The sequence below is a fragment of the Pseudopipra pipra genome, unplaced genomic scaffold (assembly GCF_036250125.1).
Source record: "Pseudopipra pipra isolate bDixPip1 unplaced genomic scaffold, bDixPip1.hap1 HAP1_SCAFFOLD_117, whole genome shotgun sequence".
Taxonomy (NCBI): Eukaryota; Metazoa; Chordata; class Aves; order Passeriformes; family Pipridae; genus Pseudopipra; species Pseudopipra pipra.
Window position 1 is genome coordinate 63,807 of NW_026990596.1, and position 18,612 is coordinate 82,418.

The following is an 18,612-nucleotide window of genomic DNA, read 5'->3' on the forward strand; positions in this document are numbered from 1 at the left end:
CTGAATGGGCAACTTTCCAGAAAGAGACCCCACAGTCACCTACCTGATGAAGGTCTTGGTGTTCAGGCAGCAGCAAATCCAACAGGAATCACTTGGCTCCAGATGCCCTTGGGGTCAGGGAATGCTGCTTTGCCCAAAACAGCCTGGTTTTATACCCCTCCTGGTGGGTGGGACATGCCCTTATTGCTGCTGACACAACTGTCCTTGGCCAACCAGGCAGTGCCCCATCAGTGTGGGGGTGCTGGGGCTGCCCCTCGTCCCTCCCTGCTGCAGTGGCAGAGGCTGAGGGGCCTTCTGGGGCTGTTGCAATGTCACCCTTATCCTTCTGCAACACATCCTGTGGCACAAGGGCTGGGCAGGAGCCCCTGGGATTGGGGAACAGCTTTGCTCTGCAGAGGTGAAGGGTGCTCTGGTGACTGCTCAGGCTCAGTGTCAGGAGAGGAGAGCACAGGGGGAAGAAAAACCACAGAAGACAGGGACAATCTTAGCGTCCCTCACTAAGCTCTCCAGTTCTAGAAAGCAATGGTAGTGGAAGGTTTTTTGGGCCAGAGAAAATGGCCTCCAGTAATAACAAGTGAGGTTTAGATGCTTGGACTCAATGATCTTAGATGGCTTTTCCAACATTAATGATTGTTGGGAGGGAAAGCCTTCCCTGAACCATGCCAGGGTCACCAGTTCCTCCCATGGACATGGACACACACAGGTATTGAACCACTCAGAACCCAAAGCCTGAGCTTTGCTTTCCAGAGCGGGAGGGGCCACTGCCTTTGTTGGAGCAGATTGACATCAATGCAAATTGACTCCAGATGGAGCAGAGATATCAGGTCACTCTGCTTATTCCCTGTGGGATTGCAAATTTGGATATTTCCAGGCCAAAATGGGACCTTTTTCACAGGTCACCTGGCCCAGGAGCTGTATGACCTCCTCCTCCTCCTGCCTGGTGGGACAGGGTGTGGAGCAGCACAGCTCCTGCACTGCCCACAGCAAGGAGGGCTGAGCACAGAGGAACAGGACAAGGAGCAGCATCAGGGACATGTCATGTGGGCAACCATGGCCATGCCCACCCAAGGGATACACCAAGCACAGCTCTTCACATGAACCTGGGGTTGTAAGGGACAGGGGACATCTGTGACTGGCAGGACACTGGCACCACTTCCCAGTGGGACCATGTGCAGAATTGCTCCATCACCCCCACAACAAACATCCTGCACCAACAGGCACTGACAGGCTCTGTGTCCCCACTCCACTGCCAGGCACGAGCATCCCCAGGGACACACACACTGGTCAGCCCCAGCATCCCCAGCTGCTTCTCCTCACACCAAGCCACCTTTGCCACCCCCACAGCCAGCAGGCACAGCACAGCCTCCATGCCAAGGACACGCACACACGGCCCAGCCCTGCAATGCCAAACTGCTCATCTTTATTCAAGCTGGGAAAAGCAGCCTCTGCCCCACAGACCCCACAGCTGGGATGAGATGTCTCCAGCCCAGCAGCACCCAGCAGGAGCAGCTGCTGCTGCTGCTGTGCCAGCAGCTGGGCATGGCAGAGGCAGGGAGGGGAAAGGACATCGGGAGATGGTTCCAGGAGCCAGAAGCGAGGGGGACGTCCTGCTTGGACACTTCAGGGTCTCAAGCCCGGGGGCTGTACAAAGAAAGCAGAGAAGCATGTCAGCTCTTGTAATTTTCCCTCCCACTCTCTCCCACCTCCCCCACAAGCACCATCCAGTCTGTGGTGCAGGAGACTCAGGCTCAGCACAGGTGAGGCCCAGTCCTTCATGCAGACAGTTTCGATCAGGGTTATCTTAGTGGGGACAGCCCTGATTCCAAGTCTGTGCAGATGCAGCAAAACCTGGATCATGTCCTGGGTTGCTGCCCAAGGACAGCAAATGCTTCACTCTTTAGCGGTTTTGGTGAGTCCTGTGCAAAGCCTGAAGGAGCCTCCTGGCACTGGAGGTGAGTTGGGAGACACTGGCTGACCTGGGGCTCCTGCAGCCCCACTCTGGTCTGGTCCAAACCCACAAGGGCTTTTGCCTTCATTCTTGGGCCTCTCCCACAGACCATAAATGCAGGAGATTATTTATCAAGCATTAGCTAGAAAGAAATTTCTAACAGATCTTTCTGTGGAAAAAGGAGGAAAATCTTTTTTCAGCCAGGGTTCTTGTCCTTACCTTAGGCAGCAGAGAGTATCTTTTGAGCAGAATCCAATTGGTACTGTAGAGAAGGGGCAATTCCGAAAAGTGCAGTATCCCCCTCGCCGTCTGCATTCAGTTGGATCTCCTGTTTCCATGGGCAAAGACACACAGAGAACAATTACAGTGACAATCTGGGAGAGCTGTGTGTTGTGCAGGACAGCTGAAACTTCCCGTGAATTTGAGGCCAACAGATGGGCTCAGCTCAAAACTCCCCACAGACACATCTTCCATTGCAAGGAGGACTTTTCCCCCCTATATTGGGTGCACACAAGAGCAGAGAGTGGGAAGGACCAGCATGAGGTCGAAGAAGAGCCTTGCTGGCTGCCCAGCTGCATTGCCAACACTGCCTGCCCCAGCACAGCTGGAAAGCAGGGGACTCCTCCCATCCCACATGCCTGTCCTGGCTGTGCCATGATTGGTGTGACCTCTGAGGGAAAGTCCTTGCCCAGCCCTGGCAGGGATCATGCCTTGGGGTAATGAGATGGATGCATCCCAAGATGAGAAGGGACATCTTTCAGGCACTTAAAGAGGAACATCTGGGTGCAGAGTTGGAGCCTGAAACCAACCCCCTTCCTGACCATGAGGACAAGCCAGGCTTCTATTTCCAGGGGCTCCACCCGCCCCACATCTGTATCTGTTGGAAGTTCACTTGAAAAACTCCATTTTCCTCAATCCCCCCCAACATTTGCATCCCTCTAAGTAATGTGGTCAATCCCAAGGCCATGGAAAACTCCAGTTATGGGGGCTCAGACCTCCCCCTAAATCCCCTCTTTCCCTCTCACCTGCAGCACCCTGGACCAGCAGGAGGAGCAAGGGGAAGAGCAGGTACAGGATCTTCATGGCTGATCCACCACTCCCACGTCTTCGCAGGGCTGCAGAGGGCACACCAAGGCAAGGAGGACATGGAGGACCCCAGGGGGTGCAGAAGCCTGGGCACTGGGGTTCCCCAAACTGCAGAGGGGCTGCCTCCGAACACAGCCCATGATCTTTCCTCTACCTTTCTCTTAAGAACAATTCTGAGGTCTGTGCCACCTTGCAAACCTTGGGAGTGTTTCCTCATGTCTCAGTCTCTGGGAAATCCATTACCTAAGATGATCCTTTTCCAATAACTTTGTCTAAGGTCTTCCCTAGGCTTTCCCCAGAGAACAGACTGCACACCTGACCCCAATTCTTGCCCATTCAAGCCAAAGAGTGTTTCTATTTGCCCACAAAGAAGCTCTCAGGTCCCTCCTGCAGTATCCAGGCACCTTTCCAGGCTCTCCTCTACTTAGGAAAGCTCAGTTTCATGTACCACATGTTCTCAGCTCTTAGACTCATAAAAAGGTTTTATTCTCTTTCCCAGACATCTCTGATGGCCTAAGAGCACATCTGGATACTTCCAGCTGTTTGTCCTTTAGGTGAATCTGTGCTGCAGATGGGCTTTGAGCTGAGAATCTGAATGGGCAACTTTCCAGAAAGAGACCCCACAGTCACCTACCTGATGAAGGTCTTGGTGTTCAGGCAGCAGCAAATCCAACAGGAATCACTTGGCTCCAGATGCCCTTGGGGTCAGGGAATGCTGCTTTGCCCAAAACAGCCTGGTTTTATACCCCTCCTGGTGGGTGGGACATGCCCTTATTGCTGCTGACACAACTGTCCTTGGCCAACCAGGCAGTGCCCCATCAGTGTGGGGGTGCTGGGGCTGCCCCTCGTCCCTCCCTGCTGCAGTGGCAGAGGCTGAGGGGCCTTCTGGGGCTGTTGCAATGTCACCCTTATCCTTCTGCAACACATCCTGTGGCACAAGGGCTGGGCAGGAGCCCCTGGGATTGGGGAACAGCTTTGCTCTGCAGAGGTGAAGGGTGCTCTGGTGACTGCTCAGGCTCAGTGTCAGGAGAGGAGAGCACAGGGGGAAGAAAAACCACAGAAGACAGGGACAATCTTAGCGTCCCTCACTAAGCTCTCCAGTTCTAGAAAGCAATGGTAGTGGAAGGTTTTTTGGGCCAGAGAAAATGGCCTCCAGTAACAACAAGTGAGGTTTAGATGCTTGGACTCAATGATCTTAGATGGCTTTTCCAACATTAATGATTGTTGGGAGGGAAAGCCTTCCCTGAACCATGCCAGGGTCACCAGTTCCTCCCATGGACATGGACACACACAGGTATTGAACCACTCAGAACCCAAAGCCTGAGCTTTGCTTTCCAGAGCGGGAGGGGCCACTGCCTTTGTTGGAGCAGATTGACATCAATGCAAATTGACTCCAGATGGAGCAGAGATATCAGGTCACTCTGCTTATTCCCTGTGGGATTGCAAATTTGGATATTTCCAGGCCAAAATGGGACCTTTTTCACAGGTCACCTGGCCCAGGAGCTGTATGACCTCCTCCTCCTCCTGCCTGGTGGGACAGGGTGTGGAGCAGCACAGCTCCTGCACTGCCCACAGCAAGGAGGGCTGAGCACAGAGGAACAGGACAAGGAGCAGCATCAGGGACATGTCATGTGGGCAACCATGGCCATGCCCACCCAAGGGATACACCAAGCACAGCTCTTCACATGAACCTGGGGTTGTAAGGGACAGGGGACATCTGTGACTGGCAGGACACTGGCACCACTTCCCAGTGGGACCATGTGCAGAATTGCTCCATCACCCCCACAACAAACATCCTGCACCAACAGGCACTGACAGGCTCTGTGTCCCCACTCCACTGCCAGGCACGAGCATCCCCAGGGACACACACACTGGTCAGCCCCAGCATCCCCAGCTGCTTCTCCTCACACCAAGCCACCTTTGCCACCCCCACAGCCAGCAGGCACAGCACAGCCTCCATGCCAAGGACACGCACACACGGCCCAGCCCTGCAATGCCAAACTGCTCATCTTTATTCAAGCTGGGAAAAGCAGCCTCTGCCCCACAGACCCCACAGCTGGGATGAGATGTCTCCAGCCCAGCAGCACCCAGCAGGAGCAGCTGCTGCTGCTGCTGTGCCAGCAGCTGGGCATGGCAGAGGCAGGGAGGGGAAAGGACATCGGGAGATGGTTCCAGGAGCCAGAAGCGAGGGGGACGTCCTGCTTGGACACTTCAGGGTCTCAAGCCCGGGGGCTGTACAAAGAAAGCAGAGAAGCATGTCAGCTCTTGTAATTTTCCCTCCCACTCTCTCCCACCTCCCCCACAAGCACCATCCAGTCTGTGGTGCAGGAGACTCAGGCTCAGCACAGGTGAGGCCCAGTCCTTCATGCAGACAGTTTCGATCAGGGTTATCTTAGTGGGGACAGCCCTGATTCCAAGTCTGTGCAGATGCAGCAAAACCTGGATCATGTCCTGGGTTGCTGCCCAAGGACAGCAAATACTTCACTCTTTAGCGGTTTTGGTGAGTCCTGTGCAAAGCCTGAATGAGCCTCCTGGCACTGGAGGTGAGTTGGGAGACACTGGCTGACCTGGAGCTCCTGCAGCCCCACTCTGGTCTGGTCCAAACCCACAAGGGCTTTTGCCTTCATTCTTGGGCCTCTCCCACAGACCATAAATGCAGGAGATTATTTATCAAGCATTAGCTAGAAAGAAATTTCTAACAGATCTTTCTGTGGAAAAAGGAGGAAAATCTTTTTTCAGCCAGGGTTCTTGTCCTTACCTTAGGCAGCAGAGAACATCTTTTGAGCAGAATCCAATTGGTACTGTAGTGAAGGGGCAATTCCCAAAAGTGCAGTATCCCCCTCGCCGTTCGCAGTCAGTTGGATCTCCTGTTTCCATGGGCAAAGACACACAGAGAACAATTACAGTGACAATCTGGGAGAGCTGTGTGTTGTGCAGGACAGCTGAAACTTCCCGTGAATTTGAGGCCAACAGATGGGCTCAGCTCAAAACTCCCCACAGACACATCTTCCATTGCAAGGAGGACTTTTCCCCCCTATATTGGGTGCACACAAGAGCAGAGAGTGGGAAGGACCAGCATGAGGTCGAAGAAGAGCCTTGCTGGCTGCCCAGCTGCATTGCCAACACTGCCTGCCCCAGCACAGCTGGAAAGCAGGGGACTCCTCCCATCCCACATGCCTGTCCTGGCTGTGCCATGATTGGTGTGACCTCTGAGGGAAAGTCCTTGCCCAGCCCTTGCAGGGATCATGCCTTGGGGTAATGAGATGGATGCATCCCAAGATGAGAAGGGACATCTTTCAGGCACTTAAAGAGGAACATCTGGGTGCAGAGTTGGAGCCTGAAACCAACCCCCTTCCTGACCATGAGGACAAGCCAGGCTTCTATTTCCAGGGGCTCCACCCGCCCCACATCTGTATCTGTTGGAAGTTCACTTGAAAAACTCCGTTTTCCTCAATCCCCCCCAACATTTGCATCCCTCTAAGTAATGTGGTCAATCCCAAGGCCATGGAAAACTCCAGTTATGGGGGCTCAGACCTCCCCCTAAATCCCCTCTTTCCCTCTCACCTGCAGCACCCTGGACCAGCAGGAGGAGCAAGGGGAAGAGCAGGTACAGGATCTTCATGGCTGATCCACCACTCCCACGTCTTCGCAGGGCTGCAGAGGGCACACCAAGGCAAGGAGGACATGGAGGACCCCAGGGGGTGCAGAAGCCTGGGCACTGGGGTTCCCCAAACTGCAGAGGGGCTGCCTCCGAACACAGCCCATGATCTTTCCTCTACCTTTCTCTTAAGAACAATTCTGAGGTCTGTGCCACCTTGCAAACCTTGGGAGTGTTTCCTCATGTCTCAGTCTCTGGGAAATCCATTACCTAAGATGATCCTTTTCCAATAACTTTGTCTAAGGTCTTCCCTAGGCTTTCCCCAGAGAACAGACTGCACACCTGACCCCAATTCTTGCCCATTCAAGCCAAAGAAAGTTTCTATTTGCCCACAAAGAAGCTCTCAGGTCCCTCCTGCAGTATCCAGGCACCTTTCCAGGCTCTCCTCTACTTAGGAAAGCTCAGTTTCATGTACCACATGTTCTCAGCTCTTAGACTCATAAAAAGGTTTTATTCTCTTTCCCAGACATCTCTGATGGCCTAAGAGCACATCTGGATACTTCCAGCTGTTTGTCCTTTAGGTGAATCTGTGCTGCAGATGGGCTTTGAGCTGAGAATCTGAATGGGCAACTTTCCAGAAAGAGACCCCACAGTCACCTACCTGATGAAGGTCTTGGTGTTCAGGCAGCAGCAAATCCAACAGGAATCACTTGGCTCCAGATGCCCTTGGGGTCAGGGAATGCTGCTTTGCCCAAAACAGCCTGGTTTTATACCCCTCCTGGTGGGTGGGACATGCCCTTATTGCTGCTGACACAACTGTCCTTGGCCAACCAGGCAGTGCCCCATCAGTGTGGAGGTGCTGGGGCTGCCCCTCATCCCTCCCTGCTGCAGTGGCAGAGGCTGAGGGGCCTTCTGGGGCTGTTGCAATGTCACCCTTATCCTTCTGCAACACATCCTGTGGCACAAGGGCTGGGCAGGAGCCCCTGGGATTGGGGAACAGCTTTGCTCTGCAGAGGTGAAGGGTGCTCTGGTGACTGCTCAGGCTCAGTGTCAGGAGAGGAGAGCACAGGGGGAAGAAAAACCACAGAAGACAGGGACAATCTTAGCGTCCCTCACTAAGCTCTCCAGTTTTAGAAAGCAATGGTAGTGGAAGGTTTTTTGGGCCAGAGAAAATGGCCTCCAGTAACAACAAGTGAGGTTTAGATGCTTGGACTCAATGATCTTAGATGGCTTTTCCAACATTAATGATTGTTGGGAGGGAAAGCCTTCCCTGAACCATGCCAGGGTCACCAGTTCCTCCCATGGACATGGACACACACAGGTATTGAACCACTCAGAACCCAAAGCCTGAGCTTTGCTTTCCAGAGCGGGAGGGGCCACTGCCTTTGTTGGAGCAGATTGATGTCAATGCAGATTGACTCCAGATGGAGCAGAGATATCAGGTCACTCTGCTTATTCCCTGTGGGATTGCAAATTTGGATATTTCCAGGCCAAAATGGGACCTTTTTCACAGGTCACCTGGCCCAGGAGCTGTATGACCTCCTCCTCCTCCTGCCTGGTGGGACAGGGTGTGGAGCAGCACAGCTCCTGCACTGCCCACAGCAAGGAGGGCTGAGCACAGAGGAACAGGACAAGGAGCAGCATCAGGGACATGTCATGTGGGCAACCATGGCCATGCCCACCCAAGGGATACACCAAGCACAGCTCTTCACATGAACCTGGGGTTGTAAGGGACAGGGGACATCTGTGACTGGCAGGACACTGGCACCACTTCCCAGTGGGACCATGTGCAGAATTGCTCCATCACTCCCACAACAAACATCCTGCACCAACAGGCACTGACAGGCTCTGTGTCCCCACTCCACTGCCAGGCACGAGCATCCCCAGGGACACACACACTGGTCAGCCCCAGCATCCCCAGCTGCTTCTCCTCACACCAAGCCACCTTTGCCACCCCCACAGCCAGCAGGCACAGCACAGCCTCCATGCCAAGGACACGCACACACGGCCCAGCCCTGCAATGCCAAACTGCTCATCTTTATTCAAGCTGGGAAAAGCAGCCTCTGCCCCACAGACCCCACGGCTGGGACGAGATGTCTCCAGCCCAGCAGCACCCAGCAGGAGCAGCTGCCGCTGCTGTTGTCCCAGCAGCTGGGCATGGCAGAGGCAGGGAGGGGAGAAGACCTCAGGAGATGGTTCCAGGAGCCAGAAGCGAGGGGGACATCCTGCTGGGACATTTCAGGGTCTCAACCCCGCACACTGTAAGAAGACAGCAGACAAGCACATTATCTCTTGTAACTTTTCCTCCCACTCTCTCCCACCTCACCTGCAAGGACCATCCAGTCTGTGGTGCAGGAGAGTCAGGCTCAGTGAAGGTCCATTGTGCAGACAGTTTGGACCTGGGTTATCTTAGTGGTGACAGCCCTGACTCCCAGTCTGTGCAGATGCAGCAAAACCTGGATCATGTTCTCAGTCTGTGCAGGAGCACGTGCAGTGCAGGGAACTGAGGGTGCAGCTATAAATTGAGCTCTGGCTTGTGGGAGCCACAGGCAAGAGGCCATGAACTGCCCATCTTTTGCTTAACAAAGGGCCCAGGCACCTCTGGCACAGGCAGGTGTCAGGACACTCAGTGACATGGTAGGAGCTATTGACCCCAGAATCTGACTCACTTAGACTCGGATGGTGTAAAACACAGTATTTCCTTTGTTGGGTTCACAGCTTCAGAGGCACCAGTTTGAGATGTTCCTCTGTTGTTACATGCTGATTAAATTATTGCAAGGAGGATGCAGACATCTGAGACTTTGCTCTGGGAAACCTGGGGTTGAGCTGCGAAAGAATTTGTCTGCCTGTGTGGCTGTGGGGTGTGCAGGGAGTCAAGCTGGGCATCCGTGGGTTCACTGGGGCCACTCACTGCAAAGGGGCTTCGGTCCCAGCTCAGTGGTGTGAGTGTGGCTGCCCGAGTTGGCTCCTGGAGGGTTGGAAAGGATGTTTCCATTAAGAGATGCTGCCCAAGGACAGTAAATGCTTCACTCTTTGGTGCCTTGGGCGAGTCCTCTGCAAAGCCTGAAGGACCCTCCTAGCACTGCAGGACAGTGGGGAGGTGCTGCCTGTCCTGGGGCTCCTGCAGCCCCTCTCAGGGCAGGGCCAAACCCACCAGGGCTTTTGCCTTCATTCTTGGGCATCTGTCACAAATCAGAAAGGCAGGAGAGTATTTATGAGGCATTGTTGAGAAAGAAAGCTTTAACAGTTGTTCCTATGGACAAAGAAGGAAATTTTCCTCACCCAGGAATCCAGACCTTACCGTTCACAGCAAATGGTGAATGCTGAACAGTGTCCAATAAATCTTGTACCGGACTTGCACTTCCAAAAAGTGCAGTATCCCCCTAGGAGCTGGCACGCATTTTTAATTCCTGTTTCCGTGGGGAAAGACACACAGAGAACAACTAAAGCAACAGTCTGGGAGAGCTGTGTAGGTTTGCAGAAAGGCTGACACTCCCCATGAATCTCAGACCAGTAGATGGGCTCAGCTCAAAACTCCCCACAGACACATCTTCAAGAGCAACATGTCTCACCTAGAAGGACTCTTTCCCCCTAAATTTTGCACACAAAAGCAGAGAGTGGGAAGGACCAGCATGAGGTCAAGGAAGAGTCTTGCTGGCTCCTCAGCTGCATTGCCAACACTGCCTGCCCCAGCACAGCTGGGAAGCAGGGAACTCCTCCCATCCCACATGCCTGTCCTGGCTGTGCCATGATTGGTGTGACCTCTGAGGGAAAGTCCTTGCCCAGCCTTGGCAGGGATCTTGCCTTGAGGTAATGAGGTTTTGGGACACACGGTTGATGCAGCACTAGATGAGAAGGGACAGCTTTGTGCCCCAGGCAACCCACCAATCCAAACAGTTTTGGGTCTCTCTCCCATCCCTGTACAGGGCAAGAGACACTGAAAAAGGAACATGTGGGTGCAGAGTTGAAGCCTGAAATCAAACCGTGTCCTGAGGCACAGGAGAAGCCAGGCTTCTACCTTCAAGGATTCTCTCCCTCCCAAATCTGTGTGCTATTGGATGGTTACTCGAATAACATGTCAAGCCCCGCTAACCTTTGCATCCCTCCAACTAACATGGTCACTTGGTGGGACATGTGTCAGAGACTGAAATGGTTAATGATTTATGCATTCTAGGAGACTTTTGCAGGCTTTTGACTTGCATGATACCTCTGATGAGCAGTCAGGCCCCTCCGTCCCTCCAGTGCTGAAGGTGTGAAGCCCTGAAAGGCAAGAGCTGAGCTTGGGAGCTTTTGACTGTTGATACATCTGATGAGCAATCAGGCCCCTCCCTCCCTCTGCTAATCTTGAAAGGCGGGAACCAGGCGAGACACAAAAAAAACCCTCAGCACACAGACCTAGGAGATGTTGGAGGCTCGAGGCATGGCCCGTGACACTAACCATGGATAGAACTCATAACTTGTTGGAGTATGGGGGCTTCCCTCCTTCACCCCCAGCAGATCAAGGCCACCACTTCAACTGACAGACATGGAAGCATCGCTGGACCCCGTGGGCGGTGACTATAGACATCTGTCCACTCTCAGCTTTCCTTTCCCTTACTCTCCCTTGCTCTTATCCTGCCTTTCTCTCCCCTATGCATTTTCTTCCCCCCCCCCCAAAGGTTATCTCTGTGTCATATTGTTGTATGACAGCACCCAAACTGCTAGCATGCCTGTTGATACAGAATTGTTAAAATAAACCTTGCCAGTATATGTTTTCAGACACCGATTATTTAGTGTCGTTTTACTTTAATCCACCCCAAGGGAATTATTGATAAAAACCTGAGTTACCCCCTCTCCCCTTTTCCTGGGGCAGGTCGTAATAACATGGAAAGCCACAATGATGGAGGATCACGTTTCCCCACCTCTCCTCTTCCCCTCTCACCTTCAACATTCTGCACCAACAGGAGGAGCAAGGGGAAGAGCAGGTACAGGATCTTCATGGCTGATCCACCTCTCCTGGCTCTTTACAGGGCTGCAGAGGGGACACCAAAGCAGTGAGGATGATCCTTTCCCAAAGATTTTTCCCAAGATCTTCCACAGACTTTCGCTATAGAACTAAAGATCTTTTACTCCCTTAGGCTTCATGGATCAAACCCATGCCCTAAACACTCTGCCCAATCACTTCTTCTTCCCTGCGATCAGGAAAGTCCTCCCAGCTCACCGTGCCCATCCCCAACTCCAGAGCAGTCCCAGGATTCCCATCAAAGGCACTCCCCAGCCCCACACTTGCCACCCCTGCCTCATGCAGCCCCGATCCAGAGATGAACCAGAGGACAGGAAAGTGTCTTGGTGCCCAGAAATGGAAACAGAAATCAACCTTTGGAGTTACTGAAAGCCTGAAATGATGGGAAAGCACTTTACTGCAGTGGGAAAAGTGTTTCCTTACTTTGCCAAGCCAAGTCCTACTTCCCCAAGAAAGAAGCTCTGAGCTCCCTCCTGCAGCATCAAGGCGCATTTCCAGTCTCTCCTCTACTTAGAAAAGCTTAGTTTCACCTTCCACATATACTGGGCTCTTAGACGCATATGAAGGCTTTTCTTCTTTTTCCCATCTCTGATGGGCTAAGAATACACCTGGATACTTCCAGCTGTTTGTCCTTTAGATGAGTCTGTGCAGATGGGCTTTGAGCTGCGAATCTGAATGGGGAGGTTTCAGAATGAGACCCCACAGTCACCTACCTGATGAAGATCTTGGTGTTCAGGCAGCAGCAAATCCAACAGGAATCACTTGGCTCCAGATGCCCTTGGGGTCAGGGAATGCTGCTTTGCCTAAAACAGCCTGTTTTTCTACCCCTCCTGGTGGGTGGGACATGCCCTTATTGCTGTTGACACAACTGCCCTTGGCCAAGCAGGCAGTGCCCCATCAGTGTGGGGGTGCTGGGGCTGCCCCTCGTCCCTCCCTGCTGCAGTGGCAGAGGCTGAGGGGCCTGCTGGGGCTGTTGCACTGTCACCATTATCCTCCTCCAACACATCCTGTGACACACAAGCTGGGCAGGAGCTGCCTGGAATGGAGGAAGAGCTTTGCTCTGCAGAGGTGAAGGGTGCTCGTGGTGACTGCTCAGGGTCAGTGTCAGGACAGGAGAGCACAGGGAGATGAAAGGCCGCAGCAGAAAGGGCTGATCTGAAAGTCCCTCAGTAAACTCTCCATTTCTGGAAAGCAATGGCAGTGGAATCTTTTTTGAGATCAGTCCCTTCTCCCAGGGAACAAGTGACAGGAGCAGAGGAAATGGCCTCAATTACACCCGGGAGGTTTAGTTCAGGCCTTAGGAACAATTTCTTCACCAAAAGTGTGGTCAGGAACTGGCACAGTTGTCCAGGGTATTGTGGAGTCCCCATCCCTGGGGGCATCCAAAATCACGTAGATATGGAACTGGGGACATGGTTTAGTCATACTGTGCTTGTCAGGGACAAGGGACACCTATGACTGGCAGGACCAGGACACAGGTCCCACTTCTCAAAGGGAGCGTCTGCAGGGCAGCTCCATCACTCCCACACAAACATCCTGCACCAACAGGCACTGACAGGCTCTGTGTCCCCACTCCACTGCCAGGCACGAGCATCCCCAGGGACACACACACTGGTCAGCCCCAGCATCCCCAGCTGCTTCTCCTCACACCAAGCCACCTTTGCCACCCCCACAGCCAGCAGGCACAGCACAGCCTCCATGCCAAGGACACGCACACACGGCCCAGCCCTGCAATGCCAAACTGCTCATCTTTATTCAAGCCGGGAAAAGCAGCCTCTGGCCCACAGACCCCACGGCTGGGTTGAGATGTCTCCAGCCCAGCAGCACCCAGCAGGAGCAGCTGCTGCTGCTGCTGTGCCAGCAGCTGGGCATGGCAGAGGCAGGGAGGGGAAAGGACATCGGGAGATGGTTCCAGGAGCCAGAAGCGAGGGGGACGTCCTGCTTGGACACTTCAGGGTCTCAACCCCGGGGGCTGTACAAAGAAAGCAGAGAAGCACATCAGCTCTTGTAATTTTCCCTCCCACTCTCTCCCACCTCCCCCGCAAGCACCATCCAGTCTGTGGTGCAGGAGACTCAGGCTCAGCACAGGTGAGGCCCAGTCCTTCATGCAGACAGTTTCGATCAGGGTTATCTTAGTGGGGACAGCCCTGATTCCAAGTCTGTGCAGATGCAGCAAAACCTGGATCATGTCCTGGGTTGCTGCCCAAGGACAGCAAATGCTTCACTCTTTAGCGGTTTTGGTGAGTCCTGTGCAAAGCCTGAAGGAGCCTCCTGGCACTGGAGGTGAGTTGGGAGACACTGGCTGACCTGGAGCTCCTGCAGCCCCACTCTGGTCTGGTCCAAACCCACAAGGGCTTTTGCCTTCATTCTTGGGCCTCTCCCACAGACCATAAATGCAGGAGATTATTTATCAAGCATTAGCTAGAAAGAAATTTCTAACAGATCTTTCTGTGGAAAAAGGAGGAAAATCTTTTTTCAGCCAGGGTTCTTGTCCTTACCTTAGGCAGCAGAGAGTATCTTTTGAGCAGAATCCAATTGGTACTGTAGAGAAGGGGCAATTCTCAAAAGTGCAGTATCCCCCTCGCCGTCTGCATTCAGTTGGATCTCCTGTTTCCATGGGCAAAGACACACAGAGAACAATTACAGTGACAATCTGGGAGAGCTGTGTGTTGTGCAGGACAGCTGAAACTTCCCGTGAATTTCAGGCCAACAGATGGGCTCAGCTCAAAACTCCCCACAGACACATCTTCCATTGCAAGGAGGACTTTTCCCCCCTATATTGGGTGCACACAAGAGCAGAGAGTGGGAAGGACCAGCATGAGGTCGAAGAAGAGCCTTGCTGGCTGCCCAGCTGCATTGCCAACACTGCCTGCCCCAGCACAGCTGGAAAGCAGGGGACTCCTCCCATCCCACATGCCTGTCCTGGCTGTGCCATGATTGGTGTGACCTCTGAGGGAAAGTCCTTGCCCAGCCCTTGCAGGGATCATGCCTTGGGGTAATGAGATGGATGCATCCCAAGATGAGAAGGGACATCTTTCAGGCACTTAAAGAGGAACATCTGGGTGCAGAGTTGGAGCCTGAAACCAACCCCCTTCCTGACCATGAGGACAAGCCAGGCTTCTATTTCCAGGGGCTCCACCCGCCCCACATCTGTATCTGTTGGAAGTTCACTTGAAAAACTCCATTTTCCTCAATCCCCCCCAACATTTGCATCCCTCTAAGTAATGTGGTCAATCCCAAGGCCATGGAAAACTCCAGTTATGGGGGCTCAGACCTCCCCCTAAATCCCCTCTTTCCCTCTCACCTGCAGCACCCTGGACCAGCAGGAGGAGCAAGGGGAAGAGCAGGTACAGGATCTTCATGGCTGATCCACCACTCCCACGTCTTCGCAGGGCTGCAGAGGGCACACCAAGGCAAGGAGGACATGGAGGACCCCAGGGGGTGCAGAAGCCTGGGCACTGGGGTTCCCCAAACTGCAGAGGGGCTGCCTCCGAACACAGCCCATGATCTTTCCTCTACCTTTCTCTTAAGAACAATTCTGAGGTCTGTGCCACCTTGCAAACCTTGGGAGTGTTTCCTCATGTCTCAGTCTCTGGGAAATCCATTACCTAAGATGATCCTTTTCCAATAACTTTGTCTAAGGTCTTCCCTAGGCTTTCCCCAGAGAACAGACTGCACACCTGACCCCAATTCTTGCCCATTCAAGCCAAAGAAAGTTTCTATTTGCCCACAAAGAAGCTCTCAGGTCCCTCCTGCAGTATCCAGGCACCTTTCCAGGCTCTCCTCTACTTAGGAAAGCTCAGTTTCATGTACCACATGTTCTCAGCTCTTAGACTCATAAAAAGGTTTTATTCTCTTTCCCAGACATCTCTGATGGCCTAAGAGCACATCTGGATACTTCCAGCTGTTTGTCCTTTAGGTGAATCTGTGCTGCAGATGGGCTTTGAGCTGAGAATCTGAATGGGCAACTTTCCAGAAAGAGACCCCACAGTCACCTACCTGATGAAGGTCTTGGTGTTCAGGCAGCAGCAAATCCAACAGGAATCACTTGGCTCCAGATGCCCTTGGGGTCAGGGAATGCTGCTTTGCCCAAAACAGCCTGGTTTTATACCCCTCCTGGTGGGTGGGACATGCCCTTATTGCTGCTGACACAACTGTCCTTGGCCAACCAGGCAGTGCCCCATCAGTGTGGGGGTGCTGGGGCTGCCCCTCGTCCCTCCCTGCTGCAGTGGCAGAGGCTGAGGGGCCTTCTGGGGCTGTTGCAATGTCACCCTTATCCTTCTGCAACACATCCTGTGGCACAAGGGCTGGGCAGGAGCCCCTGGGATTGGGGAACAGCTTTGCTCTGCAGAGGTGAAGGGTGCTCTGGTGACTGCTCAGGCTCAGTGTCAGGAGAGGAGAGCACAGGGGGAAGAAAAACCACAGAAGACAGGGACAATCTTAGCGTCCCTCACTAAGCTCTCCAGTTTTAGAAAGCAATGGTAGTGGAAGGTTTTTTGGGCCAGAGAAAATGGCCTCCAGTAACAACAAGTGAGGTTTAGATGCTTGGACTCAATGATCTTAGATGGCTTTTCCAACATTAATGATTGTTGGGAGGGAAAGCCTTCCCTGAACCATGCCAGGGTCACCAGTTCCTCCCATGGACATGGACACACACAGGTATTGAACCACTCAGAACCCAAAGCCTGAGCTTTGCTTTCCAGAGCGGGAGGGGCCACTGCCTTTGTTGGAGCAGATTGATGTCAATGCAGATTGACTCCAGATGGAGCAGAGATATCAGGTCACTCTGCTTATTCCCTGTGGGATTGCAAATTTGGATATTTCCAGGCCAAAAGGGGACCTTTTTCACAGGTCACCTGGCCCAGGAGCTGTATGACCTCCTCCTCCTCCTGCCTGGTGGGACAGGGTGTGGAGCAGCACAGCTCCTGCACTGCCCACAGCAAGGAGGGCTGAGCACAGAGGAACAGGACAAGGAGCAGCATCAGGGACATGTCATGTGGGCAACCATGGCCATGCCCACCCAAGGGATACACCAAGCACAGCTCTTCACATGAACCTGGGGTTGTAAGGGACAGGGGACATCTGTGACTGGCAGGACACTGGCACCACTTCCCAGTGGGACCATGTGCAGAATTGCTCCATCACTCCCACAACAAACATCCTGCACCAACAGGCACTGACAGGCTCTGTGTCCCCACTCCACTGCCAGGCACGAGCATCCCCAGGGACACACACACTGGTCAGCCCCAGCATCCCCAGCTGCTTCTCCTCACACCAAGCCACCTTTGCCACCCCCACAGCCAGCAGGCACAGCACAGCCTCCATGCCAAGGACACGCACACACGGCCCAGCCCTGCAATGCCAAACTGCTCATCTTTATTCAAGCTGGGAAAAGCAGCCTCTGCCCCACAGACCCCACGGCTGGGACGAGATGTCTCCAGCCCAGCAGCACCCAGCAGGAGCAGCTGCCGCTGCTGTTGTCCCAGCAGCTGGGCATGGCAGAGGCAGGGAGGGGAGAAGACCTCAGGAGATGGTTCCAGGAGCCAGAAGCGAGGGGGACATCCTGCTGGGACATTTCAGGGTCTCAACCCCGCACACTGTAAGAAGACAGCAGACAAGCACATTATCTCTTGTAACTTTTCCTCCCACTCTCTCCCACCTCACCTGCAAGGACCATCCAGTCTGTGGTGCAGGAGAGTCAGGCTCAGTGAAGGTCCATTGTGCAGACAGTTTGGACCTGGGTTATCTTAGTGGTGACAGCCCTGACTCCCAGTCTGTGCAGATGCAGCAAAACCTGGATCATGTTCTCAGTCTGTGCAGGAGCACGTGCAGTGCAGGGAACTGAGGGTGCAGCTATAAATTGAGCTCTGGCTTGTGGGAGCCACAGGCAAGAGGCCATGAACTGCCCATCTTTTGCTTAACAAAGGGCCCAGGCACCTCTGGCACAGGCAGGTGTCAGGACACTCAGTGACATGGTAGGAGCTACTGACCCCAGAATCTGACTCACTTAGACTCGGATGGTGTAAAACACAGTATTTCCTTTGTTGGGTTCACAGCTTCAGAGGCACCAGTTTGAGATGTTCCTCTGTTGTTACATGCTGATTAAATTATTGCAAGGAGGATGCAGACATCTGAGACTTTGCTCTGGGAAACCTGGGGTTGAGCTGCGAAAGAATCTTGTCTGCCTGTGTGGCTGTGGGGTGTGCAGGGAGTCAAGCTGGGCATCCGTGGGTTCACTGGGGCCACTCACTGCAAAGGGGCTTCGGTCCCAGCTCAGTGGTGTGAGTGTGGCTGCCCGAGTTGGCTCCTGGAGGGTTGGAAAGGATGTTTCCATTAAGAGATGCTGCCCAAGGACAGTAAATGCTTCACTCTTTGGTGCCTTGGGCGAGTCCTCTGCAAAGCCTGAAGGACCCTCCTAGCACTGCAGGACAGTGGGGAGGTGCTGCCTGTCCTGGGGCTCCTGCAGCCCCTCTCAGGGCAGGGCCAAACCCACCAGGGCTTTTGCCTTCATTCTTGGGCATCTGTCACAAATCAGAAAGGCAGGAGAGTATTTATGAGGCATTGTTGAGAAAGAAAGCTTTAACAGTTGTTCCTATGGACAAAGAAGGAAATTTTCCTCACCCAGGAATCCAGACCTTACCGTTCACAGCAAATGGTGAATGCTGAACAGTGTCCAATAAATCTTGTACCGGACTTGCACTTCCAAAAAGTGCAGTATCCCCCTAGGAGCTGGCACGCATTTTTAATTCCTGTTTCCGTGGGGAAAGACACACAGAGAACAACTAAAGCAACAGTCTGGGAGAGCTGTGTAGGTTTGCAGAAAGGCTGACACTCCCCATGAATCTCAGACCAGTAGATGGGCTCAGCTCAAAACTCCCCACAGACACAGCTTCAAGAACAACATGTCTCACCTAGAAGGACTCTTTCCCCCTAAATTTTGCACACAAAAGCAGAGAGTGGGAAGGACCAGCATGAGGT

General features: G+C 53.4%; 2 long non-coding RNA genes across 2 annotated transcripts; both read right to left on the reverse strand.

Annotated features, from left to right (window-relative positions):
* Positions 1 to 8,648: 8,648 nt before the first annotated feature.
* LOC135407973 (uncharacterized) lies at positions 8,649 to 10,269 on the reverse strand. The gene is made up of 2 exons (XR_010427121.1): positions 9,934 to 10,269; positions 8,649 to 8,891 (listed from the first exon to the last, which is right to left on the reverse strand). It is a non-coding gene; the product is annotated as an uncharacterized LOC135407973 (long non-coding RNA).
* A 6,719-nt stretch (positions 10,270 to 16,988) lies between these two features.
* LOC135407972 (uncharacterized) lies at positions 16,989 to 18,612 on the reverse strand. Its single transcript, XR_010427120.1, has 2 exons — positions 18,275 to 18,612; positions 16,989 to 17,231 (listed from the first exon to the last, which is right to left on the reverse strand). It is a non-coding gene; the product is annotated as an uncharacterized LOC135407972 (long non-coding RNA).